The sequence below is a fragment of the Bubalus bubalis genome, chromosome 8 (assembly GCF_019923935.1).
Source record: "Bubalus bubalis isolate 160015118507 breed Murrah chromosome 8, NDDB_SH_1, whole genome shotgun sequence".
Taxonomy (NCBI): domain Eukaryota; kingdom Metazoa; phylum Chordata; class Mammalia; order Artiodactyla; family Bovidae; genus Bubalus; species Bubalus bubalis.
The window spans coordinates 80,777,372-80,801,648 of NC_059164.1; the positions used below are offsets into that span (position 1 = coordinate 80,777,372).

The 24,277-nt window shown below is 40.2% G+C and overlaps 1 protein-coding gene and 1 long non-coding RNA gene across 5 annotated transcripts in view; one reads left to right on the top strand and one right to left on the bottom strand.

The window, feature by feature from the left end:
* The window catches only part of RALA (RAS like proto-oncogene A), a 61,806-nt gene extending 60,342 nt beyond the window's left edge, over nucleotides 1–1,464 (bottom strand). For both annotated transcript variants that reach the window (XM_044946816.2, XM_044946815.2), the window contains exon 1: nucleotides 1,208–1,464. The gene's annotated coding sequence lies outside the window, so the exon portion shown is untranslated. The remainder of the gene's footprint in view (nucleotides 1–1,207) is intronic.
* Nucleotides 1,465–1,491: 27 nt separating this feature from the next.
* The window catches only part of LOC123334775, a 34,791-nt gene continuing 12,005 nt past the window's right edge, over nucleotides 1,492–24,277 (top strand). For 2 of the 3 annotated variants that reach the window (XR_006552901.2, XR_006552899.2), the window contains exons 1-2: nucleotides 1,492–2,357; nucleotides 15,278–15,411. This is a non-coding gene — a long non-coding RNA (uncharacterized LOC123334775). Of the gene's footprint in view, nucleotides 2,358–15,277; nucleotides 15,412–16,130; nucleotides 16,190–24,277 lie in introns of those variants that run through there. The other variant, XR_006552902.1, reaches the window with a different exon arrangement.

Genomic DNA, 24,277 nt, shown 5'->3' on the forward strand with positions numbered 1-24,277 from the left:
ATGTAAGCACAGGGATGAGAAAGATATGACTCTGACCCTGAAGAGATTCAAAAACTAAAAATAATGTTTTAAGAATCACAAGTCATTTTATAATATTGCATTAATAGAGACAAAAACGTAAGCTAATAAGACACACTGAAATACACTAATAAACATAAGCTAAGAGGAATACCTTTCCTTTAGTGGAAATGAGTTTACTAATGAAATGTGTTATTCAATATGTGGAGCATGATTAAAGTCGGAATTTATTTCCAGGACAAGAATTAACTCATGACACATATTTTATAACGATCCTCCCCCCCGCCTCCCCGCTCCCGACACAATTCGTAAATTAGGTGCTTTTTAGCTCGACAGGTAGGGCGTGGTCCTGGAGTTCTCAAACAACGTCAATGACACTTGGATGAGCTCTCACAAGTCTGGACATTCAGGTTCCCAAGAAAAGGCCAGTCAACTCCCTGATTCTCCCTAAACCTTGAAACAACACTGCCACCTCTCTGCGCCCTCACCTCCGCCCACTTACACACAGATCCCAGCCTGGAGCACACACATCACATCTTTCACTTTTGAAAAACCTTTAGAACGAACCACGGAGGAAACAACCCCTTGCTCAAAACACCCTTATCGCGTCCTCGTTTCAGAGGCTTGATTCCTGACTATTGGCTAAACCTGTGCAAGAGCCCTGGACCGGCTATTTAGTTCAGTGCGGACCATCTAATGACTTCAACCTGTAAAACCCGTTCCTTTAACTGGCACAAAACCCTAACAGAGATGTTTAAAAAGCAACTGCCCGCAAACAGACAAGGAGTGGAAGAAAGGGGAGGGGAGAGGGGCGGAGTGAGGCGCGGGGACTGCGGCGACGGGTCCCCCAGGTCGCGGGCACCGCCCAGGCGGGGACCTCGGCGCGGCGGGCCAGAGATGCAGGGTGACCTTCCGACGAGGCCAACTCAACGGGGCGCCGGGCTCGGGGGACCCCGCCGTAACCGCCCGCTCTCGGGAGGTGCACTAGTCCGCACAGCGGCGAACACGGCGCCCCGGATTCCAGCTCAGGCTTGTCCCGCAGCTGGTTCCCGGGCAGAACGCGGGAGGTGCAATCTCGGCGTCCGGGCCCTGCGCCTGGGCCTCGGATCGCCGCCGCCCAGACACACCCCCGCCGCCCGGGCGGGCGGCCCCAACCCCTCCCAGGTCGGCCCGGGTGGGCACCGCTCACCTGCACCGCAAGCCGGTCAGCCGCCCCGTGGGCTCCGGAAGCCGCGGCTGAGCTGGCTCCAGCCGGACAGTGCTCCGCTCTTGTACTCTAGGAGGCTCCGCGCCGGGAGCGGCAAAAGGAATAGTCCGACAGGCGGCTGTGGAGCCTGGGCGGCAGGAGGAGGTGGAGGAGGACTCCGGGCGCTTCGCTCTCGGGAGATCCACCCTCCTCCTGGCCGCTCTGCAGCAGCTGCCGCCGATCACTTCCGGGGCGCTGGGGAGTGGGGCGGAGCCGGCTGAGAAGCAACTTCCTGTCTGAGAGTTGAGAGGAGGGTGGGGGGCCGGGGCTGGAGAACAATGGCCGGAGGGCGCGGGCTCTCCTGTGTCCACTCTGAATGTTGAGGGCGGGCTTCACGGCCTTTAGGGCGGCTCCACCCCCGGCTCTCTGCGCCGGCGAGGTGAAGTCACCTCCCGGGGGCCCGGGAGTGGCCGCGGGCCTCGCTGAGTTTCCCGGATCTCGACGCCACGACGTCCTTGTCTCTCTTCTGGGGACCAGGAGGGGGTTTTTGGAAGGAGGGGGAGAGCGGAGGCCGCCATCTTGCTTCTAGAGGGCAGCCCCTTCTCCCGGGGCGTCCTAGGGTGTAGGCAACTCTAATGTGATCGGGGTTTCCCGAATGGAGCCGGCGACGTGGCTCGTCGCGGGCCGAATCCCGGGAGATGAGTCAGTCGCCTGCTCTGCCTGGAAGGTCTGGTGGCCGCCCTGGACCTTCTATTCTCCTGCTGATCCCTAGAGAACTCGCATCGGCGGATAGTCAGGGATCCTTTCCTGAGGATTCCTGAGCCTCCTACGACACTGCGGCTCTGATGTCTGGTGTGGCATTGAGATCAACCTGTAGCCTCGTCGTGTAATTTGGGAACCTAAATTGGAAGTAGTTCCACTAAATCGTTTATTTAATCCATCCACAGGTTCGAAATAAGATCGTTAGACTAACATCCGTTAGCAGCTACAGTCCTGTCTCTTAATACTTAACTCCCTTCTCCTCCAGCCTCCCCACCCTCCAACTGAGTATCAACTCTGCGCTTGACACAGTCCATTCAAAGGATGCCCAGTCTAATGAAAACTAATTATGGTTGGAAGTGTAGTATATCAAGATATAGAGAGAAAAGAATGGGTGAGTTTACTGAAACTGCTTTAAGCTTTTAATGTGGGGATTTTACAGCACCAAAAGGGGTGGAGTGGCAAATCCAGATCCTGACAAGGACGTGCAGCAAAGGAACAAATAGTATTGAAAAGTCTAAGAAGTAATTACATTTCAAGCCTGGGCTGCTGAAAAAGATGAATCTGAAGTAGTAGACAGGAGCCAAACATGAACCGTCTTATGCTGTGCTGAGGCAATGCATAGAGGAATGACCTTGGACAGATTGATAATACAATTTAAGTTGGTGGATAGATTAGCTGAGGGGAGGAGCAGGGCAAGCAGAGAGCTTGTAGACCAGGGACCATTACAGAAATCAAGAGAAAAGAACCATAATGTGAGTGGCAGTGAACATCCAAAGATGAATTCCTAAAGTACAGGATGCCAAGTGAACTGGTTATGATAATTGATTCATGGGGGGCAGGTGCTTGCTGGGTAAAAGAATAGAAATGACTAGAAGTATGCCTTGTCCTGCTTTTGGGGGGAGGATAAAGGTGTATTTTACAAATAGGGAAGGATTGGGATGGGGTAGGGTGCAGAAAATAAGTGCCATTTTGGACCTGGTGGATTTTAAGCATGGATGGTGCTGTCTAATGGCAGTTGCTATATATATCTAGAGCTCTGGGTAGGATGTGGTATGAAGTAACAAACACCACAGGCTTGTATTACCACATTCAAGCCAACTATGCAGTCTCACTTCATTGAGCACAGATTTAAAACCACTTCTCCTTTCTCCCTACTTTTTCTTGGGAAAAATGGTGAAATATTATATTTAAAAAATCCCCATGTGGTGATATATGCTTAATGGCCTTCTAAGGACAATAAAAGTTAGGCTTGTGCCAGTTGCTAAGTTGCTTCAGTCATGTCTGACTCTGTGATCCCACGGACTGTAGTCCACCAGGCTCCTCTGTCCATGGGAGTCTCCAGGCAAGACTACTGAAGTGGGTTGACATTTCCTTCTCCAGGGGATCTTTCTGACCCGGGATCGAACCCACATCTCCTGTGTCACTGCATTGCAGGCAGATTCTTTACCACTGAGCTATCTGGGAAGCCTATAAAAGTTAGGTTTGCAAAAGCTGAATATGACAATTATAACTAGGATAGCATAGTATTTTTAAGAGTCTTTGATTTTTATTAAAAGCAGATGAGTATTTATTTATTTGGCCCCATGGTACACCATGGGGGATCATAGTGCCCTGACCAGGGATCAAACCTATGTCCTCTGCTTTAGGAGTGCAGAGTCTTAACCACTGAACTGCCAGGGAAATCCCTATCTTACTTTAATTAAAATTTAAAAATTTAATAATTGACAAGGCATTAGTTAAACTGGCCATAGATGGAGGATTGAGGGTGGTAGACTGCACAGATACCTGTTGAATGGAGAACTAGAAGGAGGATGACTTTCAGAAGAGTGAGCAATGGAAGCACAATGAAAGACAACTTCAAGTTAGTCAGCCTGTCTCAGCTGCTGCTTGGTTGTTTACAGCTATGCTAACTTAGCTCAAAACAGTCAGAAATAGAATGGATCATTTTTGAGCAGAGGCTTCAGAAAGCCACAAATAGCAAAAGCCCTATAAATAATAGCTACAGCAACAAACCAAAGACTAATTATTAGTTATTCCATATTCCTGTATAACAGCATTTTTTAAATACACAAAAAAATAAACTCTCACCTTTAGTTCTTAGATTATTCAAATACATTATTCTCAATTTTCCTGGAATAGAATTACATTTAGGTGTAGTAAACAACCATGTAATGGATAATATACTGAACTCTAAATGAGAACAATGATCTTGAGGTCCAAAGTTCTTTTCACCATATGACCCCAGCAAAGTCATTTAACCTCTCAGTGCCCTAGCTTCTTTGACTATAAAATAGAGTTAATAATAACTTTCTACCAGTCTGCCTCTCAGAGCTATTACAAGAAATAACATATATATTGCTTTAAAAGCTCTTTGAGGTACTTGGATGAAAGGTCATAATGGTAAGTATATGTTATTAATAATAAGCACTAATATCCAGTAGAATGCATGAGCATTTCAAAATTTGCTGCCTGAACAACTCAAAGAACATGAAGGATTCTGTTTTAAAATATACTTGGATTTCTTCTTGACTTGTTCATTTAATTTTTATTGTTTATAAACCTACCTTATTTATGAGGAAAAAAGGTAAGTTTTAGTAACTATAATTCTTACATTTGCGTGTAGCTAATTATGCTTTTGGGAGAAGTATAAGGTATGTATGCTTTTGTCAGAATCACATTTTAGAATTAATGATCAGTTTACTGCAGTCATTTAACTGGAATTTTCTATTAAAGCATTACTCACATCCCCATAGAATAGTAATTTACATGTAGTTACATGTTTGAAGTATGAAGGTAAGTGCATAAATCTGTCATTTTCATCATTGTTTAATCAGAAGGTCTTGTCCAGCATCTATTTCCAAAGTAGATGAAATTTTGCCTCTTAGATTGCTGCCCTCAGTATTTCTCTTTTGAAAGGTGTATGTGTATATAAACATGCATTTAAATATATTCATGGCTATATAATGTGCATATTTCTTTTTATATACCTGCTTATATATCAATTTATAAAAAATATATTAATGTACAATAGATATACATATAGTAAATGACAAAAGCCACCTAGATGTATTGGGAGTAAGGTGAGAAAGTAGTTCGTTACTAGCAGTTTATCCCTATTGGTAGAAAAAGAACTCAAAATACATGTTTTATTATTAGTAGAGTTGTAAATATTATCTGTAATACCCGTGGTATATTAACATTTGTATTTCATTTTGTTTTCATAACAACTTTGTAAGACATGCATTGTTAAAAAAAAACAGGCTCAAAGGGTTTGAAGATTTGCCTAAGAGCTGAAAGACTCGCTACAAATTGTCATGTAGCCAAGTCAAACTCAATCTCTTATCCCGAGACTCTCAAATTAGCCTTCTTTCTAGGACTTCATAGATTGCTACCAGCTTGATATGGCAGTTATTTGCATTTCTGGCTTATGATTGATTGCTTGTTAGAATCTCAGAAATCCAGCCAAACTTAAATTTTTAAAACTTAAACTTCTATTCTTATGTTTATAGAGATGCCTTTACCACCTTGAAGACAGACATTTTGTTTTATTCATCTTCATGGTGTCAGGCATAAGTAATAAAAATATTTTAGGGATAAAAATAAAAAGTATATTGTGATGATTAGTTGAATATGAAAAATATGTGATCACCTTAGAAACTTTTAGGTGTGTGTGTCCATTTTTAGCACATTTAGGTAAAATTTTGTTTTGATTTGTTTTTTGGCTTATGTTTATGAGACTCATAAGTTTATGAGACTCTGTTTCCTGCTTCACTTTTGCTGACATTAGGCCTAAAGGGGTAGGTTTACATAGGTACCATGACAGTCACTTGTGTAATGTTTCTGCCCTAATGTTGTGGCCACTCTAGTGAGAATGCATGAAGAATGGAGGTCTGACATTTAGACTTTATAATCCTGCCCTTCATTTCCACTTTTGTGGACCACATATTTCCATACTTGTTCTGTTGGGATTAAAGGCTAAGACCACTAGATCAACGGTCCCCAAGTGTGACTGCTAACCTTCAGAACCACCTGTACAGACAGTCCCTGATTTTATGATGGTGTGGAAGCAATACATGTTCAGTGGAAACCATATTTGGGGTTTCGAAGTTTGAGCTTTTCCTGGGCTAGCCATATGGGTACAATACTCTGTCATGAAGCAGCTTCCAGTCAGCTGCATGAACACAAGGGTAAATAACTGCTTTATCTCCAACCATCCTGTGCCCAGACAACCATTCAGTTTTTCATCTTAACTACAGTGGTCAATAAATTACATGAAATTTATAAAATAGATTTATTATAAAATAGGTATTCATGTTAGCTGATTTTTCCCAACTGTAGGCTAATGTAAGTGTTCTGAGCATATTTAAAGTGGACTAAGCTCAGTTATGATGTTCAATAGGTTAGATTTTTGACTTATGTTATTTTCAATTTATGATGGATTTATTGAGATATAACCCCATCATAAGTTGAGGAAGATATGTTTAGCTTTAAAGCAAATTCAGATTCTTGAGTCCCATTCTAAACAAAGTAAGTCTTGGGTAAAACCTTATATGTATATTTATATAAATTTAAATATATAACAAATATAAATAGTTCTGTTTATAGCTATAACACCCTCCTTCAAATTCTAATCAGTTAGGGTTGGGAAGTTCTGGTTTACTAACTTACCCAGTGTCACCCAGAACCCTAAATAGAGCTAGAAATGGACTCAAATTTTATGAATCTGAGTTAAGCATTTTTCACTGGACTTTTTCTGTCCTTTCACTGACTATGTATGATGGGGTGGAATGGAGAAGTGAAGGAAAAAATAGCAATTTCAGTTTAAAATTTTTTTCTACGATATTCTGTTCCATGGTTTTTGGATTAAATGAGTTAATATCTGTAGAGTACTTAGAACAGTATCTGGCACATGTCTAGTACATGTAGGTGAAATGTTAAATGAGTAGGTGAAATGTTAAATGAGTAGGTTAAATGTTAAATGAATGCTGTTGTCTAATTAGAGCATTTACTTTGCTCAGGGTTAATAAGGTAAAATTGAATTAGATATAAATACTTTCTATGTAGAAAAAAAATGTGTATAAATAACAGTGGCATCCTCCACTTTTGTGTATGTATGTTTTGGAAACCCTGAATTTGTATAGCTGAAAATATCTCTATGCTGCTTCTTTTCATCTTTTCTGACACATTAAGAGAAATGTTAGTAATTATTAAATGAACTTAGGGATTTGCAGCTGTGTAGTATTTTTATATTCTTTTATTTAAGATGTAATTACAGTTAAAGTGCATTGGATGATGTATTTTGGGCTTCCCTGGTGGCTCAGATGGTAAAGATTCTACCTGCAATGCGGGAGACCTGGGTTGGAAAGATCCCCTGGAGCAGGGCATGGCAACCCACTTTAGTATTCTTGCCTGGAGAATCCTCAAGGCCAGAGGAGCCTGGTGGGATACAGTCCATGGGGTTACAAAGACTCAGACACAACTAAGTGACTAAGCACAACACAGCAGAGCATGATGTATTTTATACTGTCCTTCTATCACTGAATTAGCTCTAAAATTGATTTTTACTATTGTGAAATCAAGTATTCATTTTTTACAAGCCATTGTCTGCTTGGATTGATCTTGCAAATGAAATATTTCCCTTGAATTAGGGAATAGATTTGCTTGGTTCTATTTAATGTCTGTCCTTCTCTTCAGGTTTCTTTCATAATCTTTCAACCTTGAATAAGTTTTTATACTTTTTAACTATAAATAAAATTGTGCATTTTTCTCACCAGTAAATGAAGAATCTATTTTGATATTTTAAAGAGCTCTTGATTACATTTTGACAAAGTCTGTGAAAATATACCTCTGGTCAGAATCTATCATTGTGAAAATAAATACCCACTTTAGTTTTGTTCAGTTTTATAAGTTGTATTATTTTTCAGAAGAATCACTGCATACCTAGCATCAATATCTAGTGAAAGTGAAAGTGTGAGTTGCTCAGTTGTGTCCAACTCTGTGACCCCATGAACTGTAGCCCGCCAGGCTCCTCTGTCCATGGAATTCTCCAGGCAAGAATACTGGGATGGGTTGCCATTCCCTTGTCTAGGGGGTCTTCCTGACCTAGGGATCAAACCCGGGTCTCCTGCATTGTAGGCAGATTCTTCATCATCTGAGCCACAATTCTTGGGCTTCAATGGCTTCTATTAATATATTCTTGTGTGTCTGTGTGTGTTTGGGTGTGCGGGTGAGTGTGTGGGTATACAAATACACAGAATACTTTCATATCTTCCTGTAGAACACAAATCTAGTCTTTAATATACTTCATTAAAATGAATTATTGTATCATAAACAAATTGATTTGTCCTGGAAAAGGGTAAAGGTGGGGATAGACTAGAACAAAAAGGTATTTATAAAATCAGGAGGAATCTGGTAGGTAGCAGGGATTACACCAGAAGATACAGATCTAAGAAACCAAAAGAAAGAATTAGATGCCATCCATTGGGAAGCAATTGACTATCTGAGTCCAGAGTCAGCCAAGGAAAGGGAATTAGATTACCATTTATTGAATATTTACCATATTTGAAACACTGTACCAGGCACCTTACAAAAGAAGGGATGTCTGGCTAGGTCCCATGAATCTGGATGGTTTGAGTCTTGGGGAATCAGAGAAAGAGGCATAAATCTCTTTCCTGGTTTTCCACTGAGAAAGAATTACACTATACAAGTCAGTCCTCCTGTAAAGGTTAGTGGGGTACATATTATGGTCAAGACACAAATCGCCTGAGTGTTCTTATTTTTGCCACATTCTCCTTTCTTTGTTTTCTCTCTCTTTTTCTCCATTTAAAAAATCACCCATTAAACTTCCTCTACTTCCCATTCCATCTATTCTTCACTTCCTGTCTCTCCATCTTTACCTCTTCTCTCAAGTCATTTGCTCAAGAACTTTGCTACATGTATCAGCCCAATTTTTAACTTACCTAGACTACTGTGCTGGATATTTTATAGACATTCAAGAGATTATTGGCTATGGAAATATTTTATAAGTATAAGCAAATGGCATTTCACTTATATCCTGGGATCTTACTCAAGTGAAAAACTGCATATCTTTATACTCTTAAAACAATAGGCATTTTTGTTGACTTCAGGATTATTCCATAGTTTCATTAATTTTCTGACAGACAAAGAAATCAAGGGAGGATGAATAGATACTATGATCTTTGGGTTTGGCATGAAGGTTATTAAGGATTTCAATGAAAATGGAATCCATGCAGAGGAAAGGCCTAAAACAAAACAGATGAATTAGTTTTCTAATGCTGCTGTGACAAGTTATCATAAACTTAGTGGCTTAAAACAAAACGCACTTATAATCTTACAGTTCTGCAGATCAGAAATCCTACCCAGTGTTCAGTTCAGCTCAGTCGCTCAGTCGTATCCGACTCTTTGCGACCCCATGAAACGCAGCACGCCAAGCCTCCCTGTCCATCACCAGCTCCCAGAGTTCACTCAGACTCACGTCCATTGAGTCGGTGATGCCATCCAGCCATCTCATCCTCTGTCTTCCCCTTCTCCTCCTGCCTCCAATCCCTTCCAGCATCAGAGTCTTTTCCAATGAGTCAACTCTTCACATGAGGTGGCCAAAGTATTGGAGTTTCAGCTTTAGCATCATTCCTTTCAAAGAAATCCCAGGGCTGATCTCCTTCAGAATGGACTGGTTGGATCTCCTTGCAGTCCAAGGGACTCTCAAGAGTCTTCTCCAACACCACAGATCAAAAGCATCAATTCTTTGGCGCTCAGCCTTCTTCACAGTCCAACTCTCACATCCATACATGACCACAGGAAAAACCATAGCCTTGACTAGATGGACCTTTGTTGGCAAAGTAATGTCTCTGCTTTTGAATATGCTGTCTATATTAGTCATACCTTTCCTTCCAAGGAGTAAGCGTCTTTTAATTTCATGGCTGCAGTCACCCTCTGCAGTCATTTTGGAGCCCCCCAAAATAAAGTCTGACACTGTTTCCACTGTTTCCCTATCTATTTCCCATGAAGTGATGGGACCGGATGCCATGATCTTCGTTTTCTGAATGTTGAGTTTTAAGCCAACTTTTTCACTCTCCACTTTCACTTTCATCAAGAGGCTTTTTAGTTCCTCTTCACTTTCTGCCATAAGGATGGTGTCATCTGCATATCTGAGGTTATTGATATTTCTCCCGGCAGTCTTGATTCCAGCTTGTGTTTCTTCCAGCCCAGCGTTTCTCATGATGTACTCTGCATAGAAGTTAAATAAGCAGGGTGACAATATACAGCCTTGACATACTCCTTTTCCTATTTGGAACCAGTCTGTTGTTCCATGTCCAGTTCTAACTGTTGCTTCCTGACCTGCAAACAGATTTCTCAAGAGGCAGGTCAGGTGATTTGGTATTCCCATCTCTTTCAGAATTTTCCACAGTTTATTGTGATCCACACAGTAAAATGCTTTGTCATAGTCAATAAAGCAGAAATAGATGTTTTTCTGGAACTCTCTTGCTTTTTCGATGATCCAGTGGATGTTGGCAATTTGATCTCTGGTTCCTCTGCCTTTTCTAAAACCAGCTTGAACATCTGGAAGTTCACGGTTCACGTATTTCTGAAGCCTGGCTTGGAGAATTTTGAGCATTACTTTACTAGCGTGTGAGATGAGTACAATTGTGCAGTAGTTTGAGCATTCTTTGGCATTGCCTTTCTTTGGGATTGGAATGAAAAGTGACCTTTTCCAGTCCTGTGGCCACTGCTGAGTTTTCCAAATTTGCTGGCATATTGAGTGCAGCACTTTCACAGCATCATCTTTCAGGATTTGAAATAGCTCCACTGGAATTCCATCACCTCCACTAGCTTTGTTCGTAGTGATGCTTTCTAAGGCCCACTTGACTTCACATTCCAGGATGTCTGGCTCTAGGTGAGTGATCACACCATCATGATTATCTGGGTCGTGAAGATCTTTTTTGTACAGTTCTTCTGTGTATTCTTGCCACCTCTTAATATATTCTGCTTCTGTTAGGTCCATACCATTTGTGTCCTTTATTGAGCCCATCTTTGCATGAAATGTTCCCTTGGTATCTCTAATTTTCTTGAAAAGATCTCTAGTCTTTCCCATTCTGTTGTTTTCCTCTATTTCTTTGCATTGATCTCTGAGGAAGGCTTTCTTATCTCTTCTTGCTGTTCTTTGGAATTCTGCATTCAGATGCTTATATCTTTCCTTTTCTCCTTTGCTTTTCGCTTCTCTTCTTTTCACAGCTATTTGTAAGGCCTCCCCAGACAGCCAATTTGCTTTTATCCCTGTCTCCTGTACAATGTCACGAACCTCCGTCAATAGTTCATCAGGCACTCTGTCTATCAGATCTAGGCCCTTAAATCTATTTCTCACTTCCACTTCCACCCAGTGTTCACTGGACTACAATCCAGCTGTTGGCCAGGTACATTCTAGAGTCTGCTTGTTTCCTTGTCTCATGGCTTCCTTCACCCTCAAGGCCAGGAGCATCATGGGCCTGCCATCTCTCTGCTTCTCACAATTCTTTTTTCTGCTTCTAAGGACTCTGGTGATTACATTGAGCCCATCTGGATAATCAAGGATAGCTTCCTTACCTTAAAATCAGCTGATTAATTCCATCTGGGACCTTAATGTCCCTTTGCTATGGAACCTAACCTAATCAGAGATTCCAGGGATTAGAATATAGACATCTTTGGGGAAATGGGTATTATTGTTTTTTATGTATTTACTTATTTTGGTGCCTCGGGCAATAAAGAATCTGCCTACAATGCAGGAAACCCAGGTTTGATCCTTGGGAAGGGAAGATGCCCTAGAGAAGGAAATGGTGACCCACTCCAGTATTCTTGCCTGGAGAAATCCATGGACAGAACCTGGCAGGCTACCTTCCATGGGGGTCCCAAAGAGTCAGACAAGACTGAGCAACTAACACTTTCACAGTTGAGTTAGAGAGAGGGGTGTTATTCCACCTACAACAAAGGAGAGGATCCAGGCAGTCCTTAAAAAAGGGACAAATTATGGCTTTAAGTAAACATCATACTTTGGAGGAATAGATGGCAACAAAGAAGTGCTAAAGACAGGACAGTTCATGGCACTGGAAATAACATTTTCATAGATTGGAGGAAAGAACTTGGATATGTCATGTAATCGTTACAGAAAATAACACCAAAGTCAATTTGTACTGGCATAAAATATTAAAATTTCAGGAAAGAATTCAAAGTGTACCACTTATCTCTTGAAAGACTCAAAAATAATGACCTTGGGCAACTATATGCAAGTCACTCAAACAAGAAAGCCTGTTTCTCTGAAGTTTAATAAAAATTACAAAAAGGATTTTACTCCACAATTACACAATTTGATGAATTTTGTATTGTAAATTGCTAAACAATTTTATACTCTTCTTGTAACTCCTAGATAATGTACTCTTGGAGCTTAATATTTTAGTTCTATTTTGATATTATGTCTGGGATCTTCTAGTTTGCTTCTAAACCTAGAGAGAAAATCCTGGGCATGTCTTTGTGTATGCACAAACACAGCAACTGGGGTGTTCTTGTTCCCACCGTTTACCCCATTCTACCTCCATGCTCAGAAAAAGCCGTGAGGGTGGAGTAGATTTATGTAGCACAGAATAACAGTTTCACTTTTTCCTCTCATTCTTGCTGGGCCACAAAATTATCATTATCAGACAGAGTGAGATGAAAAGTATCTGTTCCTTTAGAATTTGCCTGAGGTTTTCTAATGCGAAAAACCTAACTACAGGTGGAATGTAATACACTAGCCTTCTTTTAGTTGCTGCCGCTGCTGCTGCTAAGTCGAGTCAGTCGTGTCCGACTCTGTGCTACCCCATAGACGGCAGCCCAATAGGCTCCTCTGTCCCTGGGATTCTCCAGGCAAGAATACTGGAGTGGGTTGCCATTTCCTTCTCCAATGCATGAAAGTGAAAAGTGAAAGTGAAGTCAGTCGTGCCTGACTCTTCACGACCCCATGGATTGCTGCCTACCAGGCTCCTCTGTCCATGGGAGTTTCCAGGCAAGAGTACTGGAGTGGGTTGCCATTGCCTTCTCTGAGGGTTTTTTTGTTACTTGCAGCCAAAGTCATCTTAATTTACAAATTCTGTCCCTGAACACTTCAAAAACTGAGTTAACTGTTGACTCATAGTTGGTGGGAAATCCAATATCCTCCCAGTTTCTCTTTGAATTTCTTCAGGCTGACATTCTCCAAGTCCAATGTTTTGATTCTATTGAATGCTTGCTGTCTCATCTCATCTCTTTTTATGTCCTTTGGTAAAGTGTTTTCTTATGCAGCCATGAAACATGACTTTTCTTCAATATTAAAATAAAATCCACTTGCATAAGACACATAAAGTTGTGTGTATGTGTGTGTGCGTGCGTGTTCCAAACATTACTGAAGGTTCAGGGTAATGGAATAGGGTTTACATTATTCCAGTAAAACATCTTAACGTGGATTATTAGACATGCTTGTTTTAAACATTCTCAGCAATTCTATCGGAATATTTCACTGGTTGCCTTCCATAGTCACTGGTCTCTGGTTTCATTCTTCAGGCTAATCTCTTCAGGAGGAAACACTTCATCAAAATTCTCAGAGCTTGTTTTCCGATCAGTTTAGTTTTCCACCTACTTAGGGACTCCAGTTTACTTTTGCATATCAAAACTCAGCACAGTTCAGTACAGTTCAGTCGCTCAGTCGTGTCTGACTCTTTGCGACCCCATGAATCGCAGCACACCAGGCCTCCTGTCCATCACCAACTCCCGGAGTTCACTCAGACTCATGTCCATCGAGTCAATGATGCCATCCAGCGATCTCATCCTCTGTCGTCCCCTTCTCCTCTTGCCCCCAATCCCTCCCAGGATCAGAGTCTTTTCCAATGAGTCAACTCTTCGCATGAGGTGGCCAAAGTACTGGAGTTTCAGCTTTAGCATCATTCCTTTCAAAGAAATCCCAGGGCTGATCTCCTTCAGAATGGACTGGTTGGATCTCCTTGCAGTCCAAGGGACTCTCAAGAGTCTTCTCCAACACCACAGTTCAAAAGCGTCAATTCTTTTGTGCTCAGCTTTCTTCACAGTCCAACTCTCACATCCATACATGACCACAGGAAAAACCATAGCCTTGACTAGATGGACCTTTGTTGGCAAAGTAATGTCTCTGCTTTTGAATATGCTATCTAGGTTGGTCATCACTTTTCTTCCAAGGAGTAAGCGTCTTTTAATTTCATGGCTGCAGTCACCCTCTGCAGTCATTTTGGAGCCCCCCAAAATAAAGTCTGACACTGTTTCCACTGTTTCCCCATCTATTTCCCATCAAGTGATGGGACCAGATGCCATGATCTTCGTTTTCTGAATGTTGAGCTTTAAGCCAACTTTTTCACTCTCCTCTTTCACCTTCATCAAGAGGCTTTTAGTTCTTCACTTTCTGCCATAACGATGGTGTCATCTGCATATCTGAGGTTATTGATATTTCTCCCAGCAATCTTGATTCCAGCTTGTGCCTCCTCCAGCCCAGCATTTCTCATGATGTACTCTGCATATGTTAAATAAGCAGGGTGACAATATACAGCCTTGACGTACTCCTTTTCCTATTTGGAACCAGTCTGTTGTTCCATGTCCAGTTCTAACTGTTGCTTCCTGACCTGCATAGAAATTTCTCAAGAGGCAGGTCAGGTGGTCTGGTATTCCCATGTCTTTCAGAATTTTCCACAGCTTATTGTGATCCACACAGTCAAAGGCTTTGGCATAGTCAATAAAGCAGAAATAGATATTTTTCTGGAACTCTCTTGCTTTTTTGATGATCCAGCGGATGTTGACAATTTGGTCTCTGGTTCCTCTGCCTTTTCTTAAACCAGCTTAAACAACTGGAAGTTCACGGTTCACGTATTTCTGAAGCCTGGCTTGGAGAATTTTGAGCATTACTTTACTAGCGTGTGAAATGAATGCAATTTTGCAGTAGTTTGAGCATTCTTTGGCATTGCCTTTCTTTGGGATTGGAATGAAAACTGACCATTTCCAGTCCTGTGGCCACTGCTGAGTTTTCCAAATTTGCTGACATAGTGAGTGTGGCACTTTCACAGCATCATCTTTTAGGATTTGAAATAGCTCTACTGGAATTCCATCACCTCCACTAGCTTTGTTTGTAGTGATGCTTCCTAAGGCCCACTTGATTTCACATTCCAGAATGTCTAGCTCTAGGTGAGTGATCACACCATTGTGATTATTTGGGTCATGAAGATCCTTTTTGTACAGTTCTTCTGTGTATTCTTGCCACCTCTTCTTAATATCTTCTACTTCTGTTAGGTCAATACCATTTCTGCGGCGAGCAGTGGCTGTGGCAAGTGGCGGCTGCATGCCCGGTGCTGGAGCAGCTTAGAGGTGATACCCCACATCCAAGGTCACTAGTGGTGGCTGTGAGGAGATACTCCACATCCAAGGTAAGAGAAACCCCAGTAAGACAGTAGGCACTGAGAGAGGGCATCAGAGGGCATACAGAGTGAAACCACAATCACAGAAAACTAACCAATCTAATCACATGGACCACAGCCTTGTCTAACTCAATGAAACTAAGCCATGACGTGTAGGGCCACCCAAGATGGAGGGGCATGGGTGGAGAGTTCTGACAAAATGTGGTCTACTGGAGAAGGGAATGGCAAACCACTTCAGTATTCTTGCTCTGAGAACCCCATGAACAGTATGAAAAGGCAAAAAGATAGGACAATGAAAGATGAACTCCCCAGGTCGGTAGGTCCCCAATATGCTACTGGAGATCAGTGGAGAAATAACTCCAGATAGAATGAAGAGATGGAGCCAAAGCAAAAACAACAGTTGTGGATGTGACTGGTGATAGAAGCAAGGTCTGATGCTGTAAACAGCAATATTGCATAGGAACCTGGAATGTTAGGTCCATGAATCAAGGCAAATTGGAAGTGGTCAAACAGGAGACAGCAAGAGTGAATGTTGACATTTTAGGAATCAGTGAACTAAAAATGGACTGGAATGGATGAATTTAACTCAGATGACCATTATATCTACTACTGTGGGCAAGAATCCCTTAGAAGAAATGGAGTATCCATCATAGTCAACAAAAGAGTCCAAAATGCAGTACTTGGATGCAATCTCAAAAATGACCCAATGATCTCTGTTCATTTCCAAGGCAAACCATTCAATATCATGGTAATCCAAGTCTATGCCCCGACTAGAAGCTGAAGTTGAATGGTTCTATGAAGACCTACAAGACCTTTTATAACTAACACCCAAGAAAGATGTCCTTTTTATCATAGGGGACTGGAATGCAAAAGTAGGAAGTCAAGAAACACCTGGAGTAACAGGCAAATTTGGCTTTGGAGTACAGAATGAAGCAGGGTAAAGGCTAATAGAGTTTTGCCAAGAGAACACACTGGTCATAGCAAACAGCCTCTTCCAACAACACAAGAGAAGACTCTACACATGGACATCACCAGATGGTCAACACCAAAATCAGATTGATTATATTCTTTGCAGCCAAAGATGGAGAAGCTCTATACAGTCAGCAAAAACAAGACCAGAAGCTGACTGTGGCTCAGATCATCAAATTCAGACTTAAATTGAAGAAAGTAGGGAAAACCACTAGACCATTCAGGTATGACCTAAATGATTATACAGTGGAAGTGAGAAATAGATTTAAGGGACTAGATCTGATAGACAGAGTGCCTGATGAACTATGTCCGGAGGTTCATGACATTGTACAGGAGACAGGGCATCAAGACCATCAAGGGATCAAGACCATCCCCAAGAAAAAGAAATGCAAAAAAGCAAAATGGCTGTCTGAGGAGGCCTTACAAATAGCTGTGAAAAGAAGGGAAGCGAAAAACAAAGGAGAAAAGGAAAGATATACCCATTTGAATGCAGAGTTCCAAAGAATAGCAAGGAGAGATAAGAGCCTTCCTCAGTGATCAGTGCAAAGAAACAGGAAAACAATAGAATGGGAAAGACTAAAGATCTCTTCAAGAAAATATATTAGTAGTTACTGTAATATTATACCAGTTATTTGGGAACTAGTTATTTATTCAGATATTATTCATTCTTAAAATTTTATAGTTTGGTATATAAATTGTATCTTAATAAAGCTGTTAAAGAAAAGACATTTATAGTGTATTCCAATGTCTTTTCCCCCCAGAGACCAGCAGAGTTTGGCACATAAATGTTTCTTGCATTGAGTTCAGCGTGTGGCCTGACTCTGCCCCTTTGCAGTGTCCTTCGTCTCCTCTGAAACATGTCCCAGGGTGACATGTTCCTCCTTTCCTGGTTATACCATTAGATGTGAACTTAAATCTCCTTTATTCAGAAATTTCCTGTGCAACCCTCCAGAAACATTCCATATAAATATCCTTGTCAATAAAAAGAGAACAGTTGAATGGAATGCTTGGAAATGTTCCAAGGTACTTCCTCAACCTCAGGAAAAAAATCCCCAGTCTATAATGTTTCTACTCACGAACCCAAAGAAACAGAATTGGAAGGGTAAGTCAAGACAAATATAAAAGTCCTACTGGTAGGGAGGTCTGGAGAAAAGTAGTGTGGCAGCTTCTTTTCAACAGAGAATTGAGACAGGAACACCAGAAGAGGATAAAGGAGGCAGTCCTTTTTCTAAAAAGGTTTATCTCTAAAAGGTAAAAAAAAATTTAAAGCATGTTTTGATAGGGAATAATAGGGTTGGTATAAATAAATACAATACAGATGTCTAGATATGGAGCAGATTTTTCTTGAGTAAAGAAAAATGAGGTTCTACTTCTGTTAATGGTGAGTAGCTTGTATCACATCAACCATTCCATAGGTAACATTTAATAAAGTCTGGACAAAATAGAAGAAAGCAACTACATGAAGGCACTGAAAAGTGACCAAAGCAGGCAGAAATTGGAGGGGAGTCAACAATTGGAAGAAAGGAAGGACATTGGGTGAATTCTCCCCTTTTCATAACTCTTTACCTCAGGGCAGGCTCCAGGCAGCATCATACAGAAAGCTAAGGCTCAGAAACTTGTAATCTGGAGTATTCAAAGTTAATGCTTGGAGCAACCACAGCTGAAATGTTATGGAGAATATTCCAGAAAGGAGAGAGCCACAGCAAGGTCCCCACTTAGGAGTACAAACTCTGGCTGAAAACCTGGCTCAACTCTGAGCAGGACAGAATCCAAGCAGCTTATACAAGGCTAAAAGAACTGACAGTTTTCAGCTGCTGCCCAACATGGAGAGGTAAAGTTTAGAGTTTGAGTTCTGTGAAGCGGTCAGCTAAAACAAAAATCAATATTCTTGAGAAGAACATAACAGTTTACAGTCTCTGCAATGTATTATTCACCATGTCTTGGATACAATCCAAAATTACTACACAAAAGAAGAAATAGGAAAATATGACCAGTGCTCAAAGGAAAAGACAATCAAGAGATCAATCCCAGGATGCTTCACATGTTGTAGTTAGCTAACAAGGATTTTAAGAAAATTATTATGACTGCACTTAAGGATGTAAAAGAAAATTTAATTTTAATGGGCAAATATATAGGAAATCTCAGCAGAAATAGAAAGTAAAAAGAAATAACCAAATGAAAATTCTGGAATTACATGTTAAAATATCTGATATAAAAAATTGTCTGAATGGGTTTAACTGCAGATGGTGATAGCAGAAGAAAGAATTAGTACCCTTAAATACAGATCAATAGAGATTATCCAATCTGAAAAAAACAGTAGAAAGCTTGGGAAAAAAATGTGTAGAGCCCCAGTGAGTTTTTGAACAACATCAAGCAGACTCTGTATAACTGGAGTGTTGTAAGGCAAGAGAGAGAGAGAAAGAATAATTGATCAAAAATTTGAATAATCAATGGCCAAAGTAAAATTTTGAAATTTCAAAATTTCAAAAAAGTGAATTTCCAAATTTGGTGAAATATCCAAGATTCTTGGCAAACACCAACCAGGGGAATGAGGGCACATCATACTGAAACTACTGAAATTAAAAATGAGACAACATATTTAAAGCAACCAGAGAGTCAGTACATTGTGAACAAGGCAACAATGATATGTAATGCTGCTGCTAAGTCGCTTCAATCGTGTCCAACTCTGTGCGACCCCATAGACCGCAGCCCACGAGGCTTCCCTGTCCTTGGGATTCTCCAGGCAAGAACACTGGAGTGGGTTGCCATTTCCTTCTCCAATGCATGAAAGTGAAAAGTGAAAGGGAAGACGCTCAGTCGTATCCGACTCTTAGCGACTCCGTGGACTGCAGCCTACCAGGCTCCTCTGTCCATGGGATTTTCCAGGCAAGAGTACTGGAGTGGGGTGCCATTGCCTTCTCCAATCACAGCTGACTTTTAATCAGAAGTCAGAAGGTAACTGAATGGTATATTTAAAGTGCCAAAAGAAAGAAAACACTAGAACTCTATACCTATTTTATACCTAGTAGAAGTATCTAGAATTTTACACCTAGAAAAAATACTCTTTAAGAATGAAAGTGAAATAAAGACATTTTAATATGAATGAAAACTAAGAGAATTAATGGCCAGTAAGCTAGCACTACCAAGAATGCTAAAGAAATATTTAATACTACATACCAAACAGAAACCTTCATATTTTAAGTAGTAGTTTGTGTTTGCCAAGAAGTCAAACCTGGAACAAAGTTTCAATTGAAGTAGTTTATTGGGTAATATTATGTGCTGAATTATGTGCCATATCTCCCGCCCCCTGCCAGATTTATATGTTGAAGTCCTAATTCCCAACACCTCAGAATGTAACCTATTTAGAGGTAAGGGCTTTATAGTGTTGATTAAGTAAAAATTAGGTCTTCAGGGTAGGCTCTAATCCAAAATGATGGATGTCCTTATAAAATGAGGACATCTGGGCATGTGGAAAGACAGCAGGAATGTGTGTGCACAGGAGTGACCGCATGAGGACACATAAAGAAGCAGGCCATCTACAAGCCAAGGAGAGAGGCCTTAGAAGGAACTAAACCTGCTGACACTTTCATCTCAGGTTTCTAGTCTCCAGAACCATGAAAAATACATTTATGTGGTTTAAGCCATCCAGATGGTTGTATTATATTTTATTATGGCAACTTTAGCAAACTAACATATTAGGGGATACTAGGAAACATGGTAGAGAAGTGGGGATGGAAGAGAAAGGCAGCCAGTAAAAGGTATATTATTAAGCTCTGTGGGTACTCCTTTGTTAAGGTCTGAGGGAATGGTGCTAAAGATCAAAGTAATTAAGGGGACAAGCTTTTGGAGTCTGGCAGATATAGATTCAATCTCACTTCTTTATTTATCTGTAAAATAAGGATATCACCACTTAATGAGAATAACACAGTCCACTTAAAACCCTTAGCCAGTATTTGACATATTTTATGTGCTCAATTAGTATCATTATTTTATCATTTGATTCCATGACAACACTGTGAGATTAGTATATGTGATGACTTATTTACAGTAATTAAAAATCATTAAAATTTATGTTGGGAATCTGAACAGTATTGTGAGTGATTTATAGTGTTTGGTACAGTGTCTTAGTAAATATTCAGCATATTAAATACTTTATTACATTCAATAATAATTCATTTATATATGCATGATTGTCATGTCAGTGTAACTGAGCCATACTGAAATTATATTTCTCTGTGTTCTGAGTTTCCTGCTGCTACAATCATATTCTGTAAAGTATAATAGATACATATTGTATTAGTGATGCTTGTCAGGTCTTTCTTCCTCTAAGTGCCAAGGTTTGGAAGGGGACTTTTGGTGAGTCATCATCTTGGTGTCTTGTGGTGACAGGTGACCTTATTGTCTGCCTACTGCCTCCAAGCATGGCTTCCTAAAATAAGGCTACAGTTCCCTAAATGCTGACTGGTTGCAGTGGTTTTGTTATTGCTGTAGACGCTGCCACATTCCTGGAATTACCCTTGATAGACCTCCTGGCAAACAGGAAAATATTTTATAACAGATGTCAGGTACTCAAGTAAATTACCTTTAATTATGAAAAACACATAGACTCAGAATTAGTGATCAAAATAGGTTAATTTTTTATTAGCAGTAAAGAGGTATACAATTTTAAGTACAGAAATTTTATCTTCACATTAAAAATATTCAGATCATATAACTGAGACTGAAAAACCCAATTTACTTCAAAATTTTATTAGGGCCTGTTGAGAGCACATTTTTTAATAGTTTTATTTTTATTAAAGATGATTTTATTGATTTCAACAAAAGATAAAATCAATTTATGTATCTAACTTGTAGTAGGAATAGGAAGATTAAAAAAGGAAGGATTGGAGGGACTTCCCTGGCAGTCCAATGGTTAAGACTCTGAGCTTCCACTGTAGGAGGCACAGGTTCAATGGGGAACTAAGATCACATGCCATGGCACGGCCGAAAAAAAAGAAAAGAATTTGATTTTATGTTCATTCATTCACTGAACAGATATTTATTAAACAGTAAATACTACCAAGCACTACTCTAAGTATTATAATCACAACTAAAAAACACTAAAACAGAAAGAAAAAATTACCACCCTTACATTTGAAAGAAATGTCAATAAACAACACATTCAGAAAAAATTATGAAAGAGTAATGACCAAGAAACAATTCCTTATGTTAGCAAATGTCAAAGAAACAATCAGTTAAACCCTCAATGATGAGTCAGTGATAGCTTAATTATTTTCAACTTGGAAAATGATTTACCAAAAAACAAAAAAAATAAAAAGAGAAACAACCACATTACAAATCCTAAGAAAACCACTAAGGCACTATTCACAGAATAGTGAAAGAATGGTGTCTATTTAAAAACTTTTAAACCACATGCCAACAAGCAATCCCAATTTATTATCTATCTGTTCCAATAAGATAAGATTCCAGGAATAGAACCAAATAAAAGTTAAGAGAAAAATGTAACTGTTACTGAATATTCTCATATGTCCGGTGGGTTCCCTTGGATACTTGTTATACCCCTACTGTGTGTTCAGGAATTCTATTTCTTCATTCAGTCAGAGGAATCAGGCTCTGGCAAATCGAGTCATATAAATTCAAGAGATATAAACAAGCCAGACTGATTGCGTCACTTTATTTGTTAATATCTTTACAGAGGACAAAATCCCCCTAGACATTCAAGACACCCTTCCCAGAAAAAAAGGTACTTCAATGAATTTAAGGAAGTCTCCTTAAGACTGTGGGAAAATGAAAAGAATTATCCTGTGGAATGTTGTTACATGTCTATTGAGATTGGAGGGCATCATGGACTTAATGGACATGAGTTTGAGTAAACTCTGGGAGTTGGTGATGGACAGGGAGGCCTGGCGTACTGCAGTCCATGTGGTTGCAAACAGTCCGACATGACTGAGCGACTGAACTGAACTGATTGAGCATTTACTCAATGTGTGTCCAGCACTTTACTAAATGCTGAGGAGCCAGATTTTGGTAATATCTATTCAGCCCTTCAAAGAGCTCACAAGCTAATGAGGCAACACTGAGGTGTACCTGTAACAAGCTCTGTGGTGGGTAAGAGGTACCAGGGAAACACCAAGTTATTATCTCAGCCTTGGGAGAATGAGTAATGGTTTTGCTAGTGATGATACTTTAGTTGAATTTAAAGGAGGAGACAGTAGAAAACATTCATTCCATCAACAGCAACAAATTTACAAGCACATGGAGCTTTAGGGAACAGCATTTGTTATTATCACTGATGTGTGAGGTCACCTGACAGATGATGACATTGGAAATGAAGGCTGGGACCAGTTGTTTCAGTCATGAGGAGACATGCAAGAGAACAGTAAGATCAAACTTGTGTTTTAGAAAGATCTTTCTGGCAATGCTGAGTGTTCAGCTGAAGGAAACTTCCCTGCCCTCCCCAGGACAGTGTTGGCTACACACCAACAAATACATCTGCACTGATTCTTTTTCTCAAAGCCATCCAAACAATAAGCAGACAATTAACTCCACATGTTTGTCTCTTATTAGACACTAGATCTCTGTCTCTTCATGGAGTTCAGGAGAAAATCTAAATAAACCAATGACAAGATTTTAAGAGAGTACACAGTAATAATACTAATACTACCTATTATGTATTTAGGTCTAACAATCGCCTTACTAGATAAGTATGAAACCGACCTTTCGTGACAACAGGATTCCTCAGGAGTTTGGGGGTCATGAGGATTATTCTGGAGGTGGGGGTGGAGTAGGGGGTATGAGATGGGTGGGGGATTTGAACCAACGTGGTTAAACAGAGAAGAAAATAGGATTTCTTATACAGCTAAAAACTGGGTTTGAGCTGTATATGCTGAAGAATGTGAGGGATTTTTTTTTTTTTTTACTAACACCCAATAGGATTTGGGGTCCCCAATTATGTAAAAGAAGATCATTTATCTTTAAGTATTTTTAAAGGTTAGGACACTGCGTATTCTAATTAAGCAACCCAGGTACTGCAAAACTGACACCCCAGCTGAAGAACACATTTTAGATTTGGAACACCAACAGTTCTCTATAAACCATTAAATCAACAACTGAGTTTCAATTTTGGATTTCAGATTCTAAACTACATGTGCTCTTGAGGTCATTAAACTAGCTATACAGAAAACTATGTAGAAAATTTTTGGTGAAAAATAGATTTTATGTTGTCAAATATAGTCATACACTTCTTTTCTCAGCAAAGCTTTTGACTTACATGGGAACTTTTATCTATAGCTATCACTTTTCAACATTCATCAGTTTATAAGGTAAATTAGTTTCCATTTCTTCTAAGATTACAAGTGGCTTATTTTTTATTATAAAATTCCTTTATTTTTGGCCACACCTCGTGGCATGTGGAATCCCAGTTTCCTGACCAGGGATTGAACCCATGCCCCCTGTATTGGAAGGGCAGTCTTAACTACTGGACAACCAGGGAAATCCTTGTTGTGTTGTTGTTCAGTCACCATGTCATGTCCTAATCTTTTCGACCCCATGGACTGCAGTACGCCAGGCCTTCCTGTCTCTCACTATCTCCCAGAGTTTGCTCAAATTCATGTTCATTGCATGGGTGATGCCATCCAGCCATCTCATCCTCTGATACCCTTTTCTCCTTCAGCCCTCAATCTTTCCCAGCATCAGGGACTTTTCCAATGAGTCATCTTTTCTCATCAGATGACCAAAATACTGGAGCTTCAGCTTCAGCATCAGTCCCTTCCTATGAATATTCAGAGTTGATCTCCCTTAAGATTGACTGGTTTGATCTCCTTGCTGTCCAAGGGACTTTCAAATCCTTAAAAAGCCTTTTATTTTAAACTAAAACTAAAATTGTATAATGTTTAAATTTCTAAAG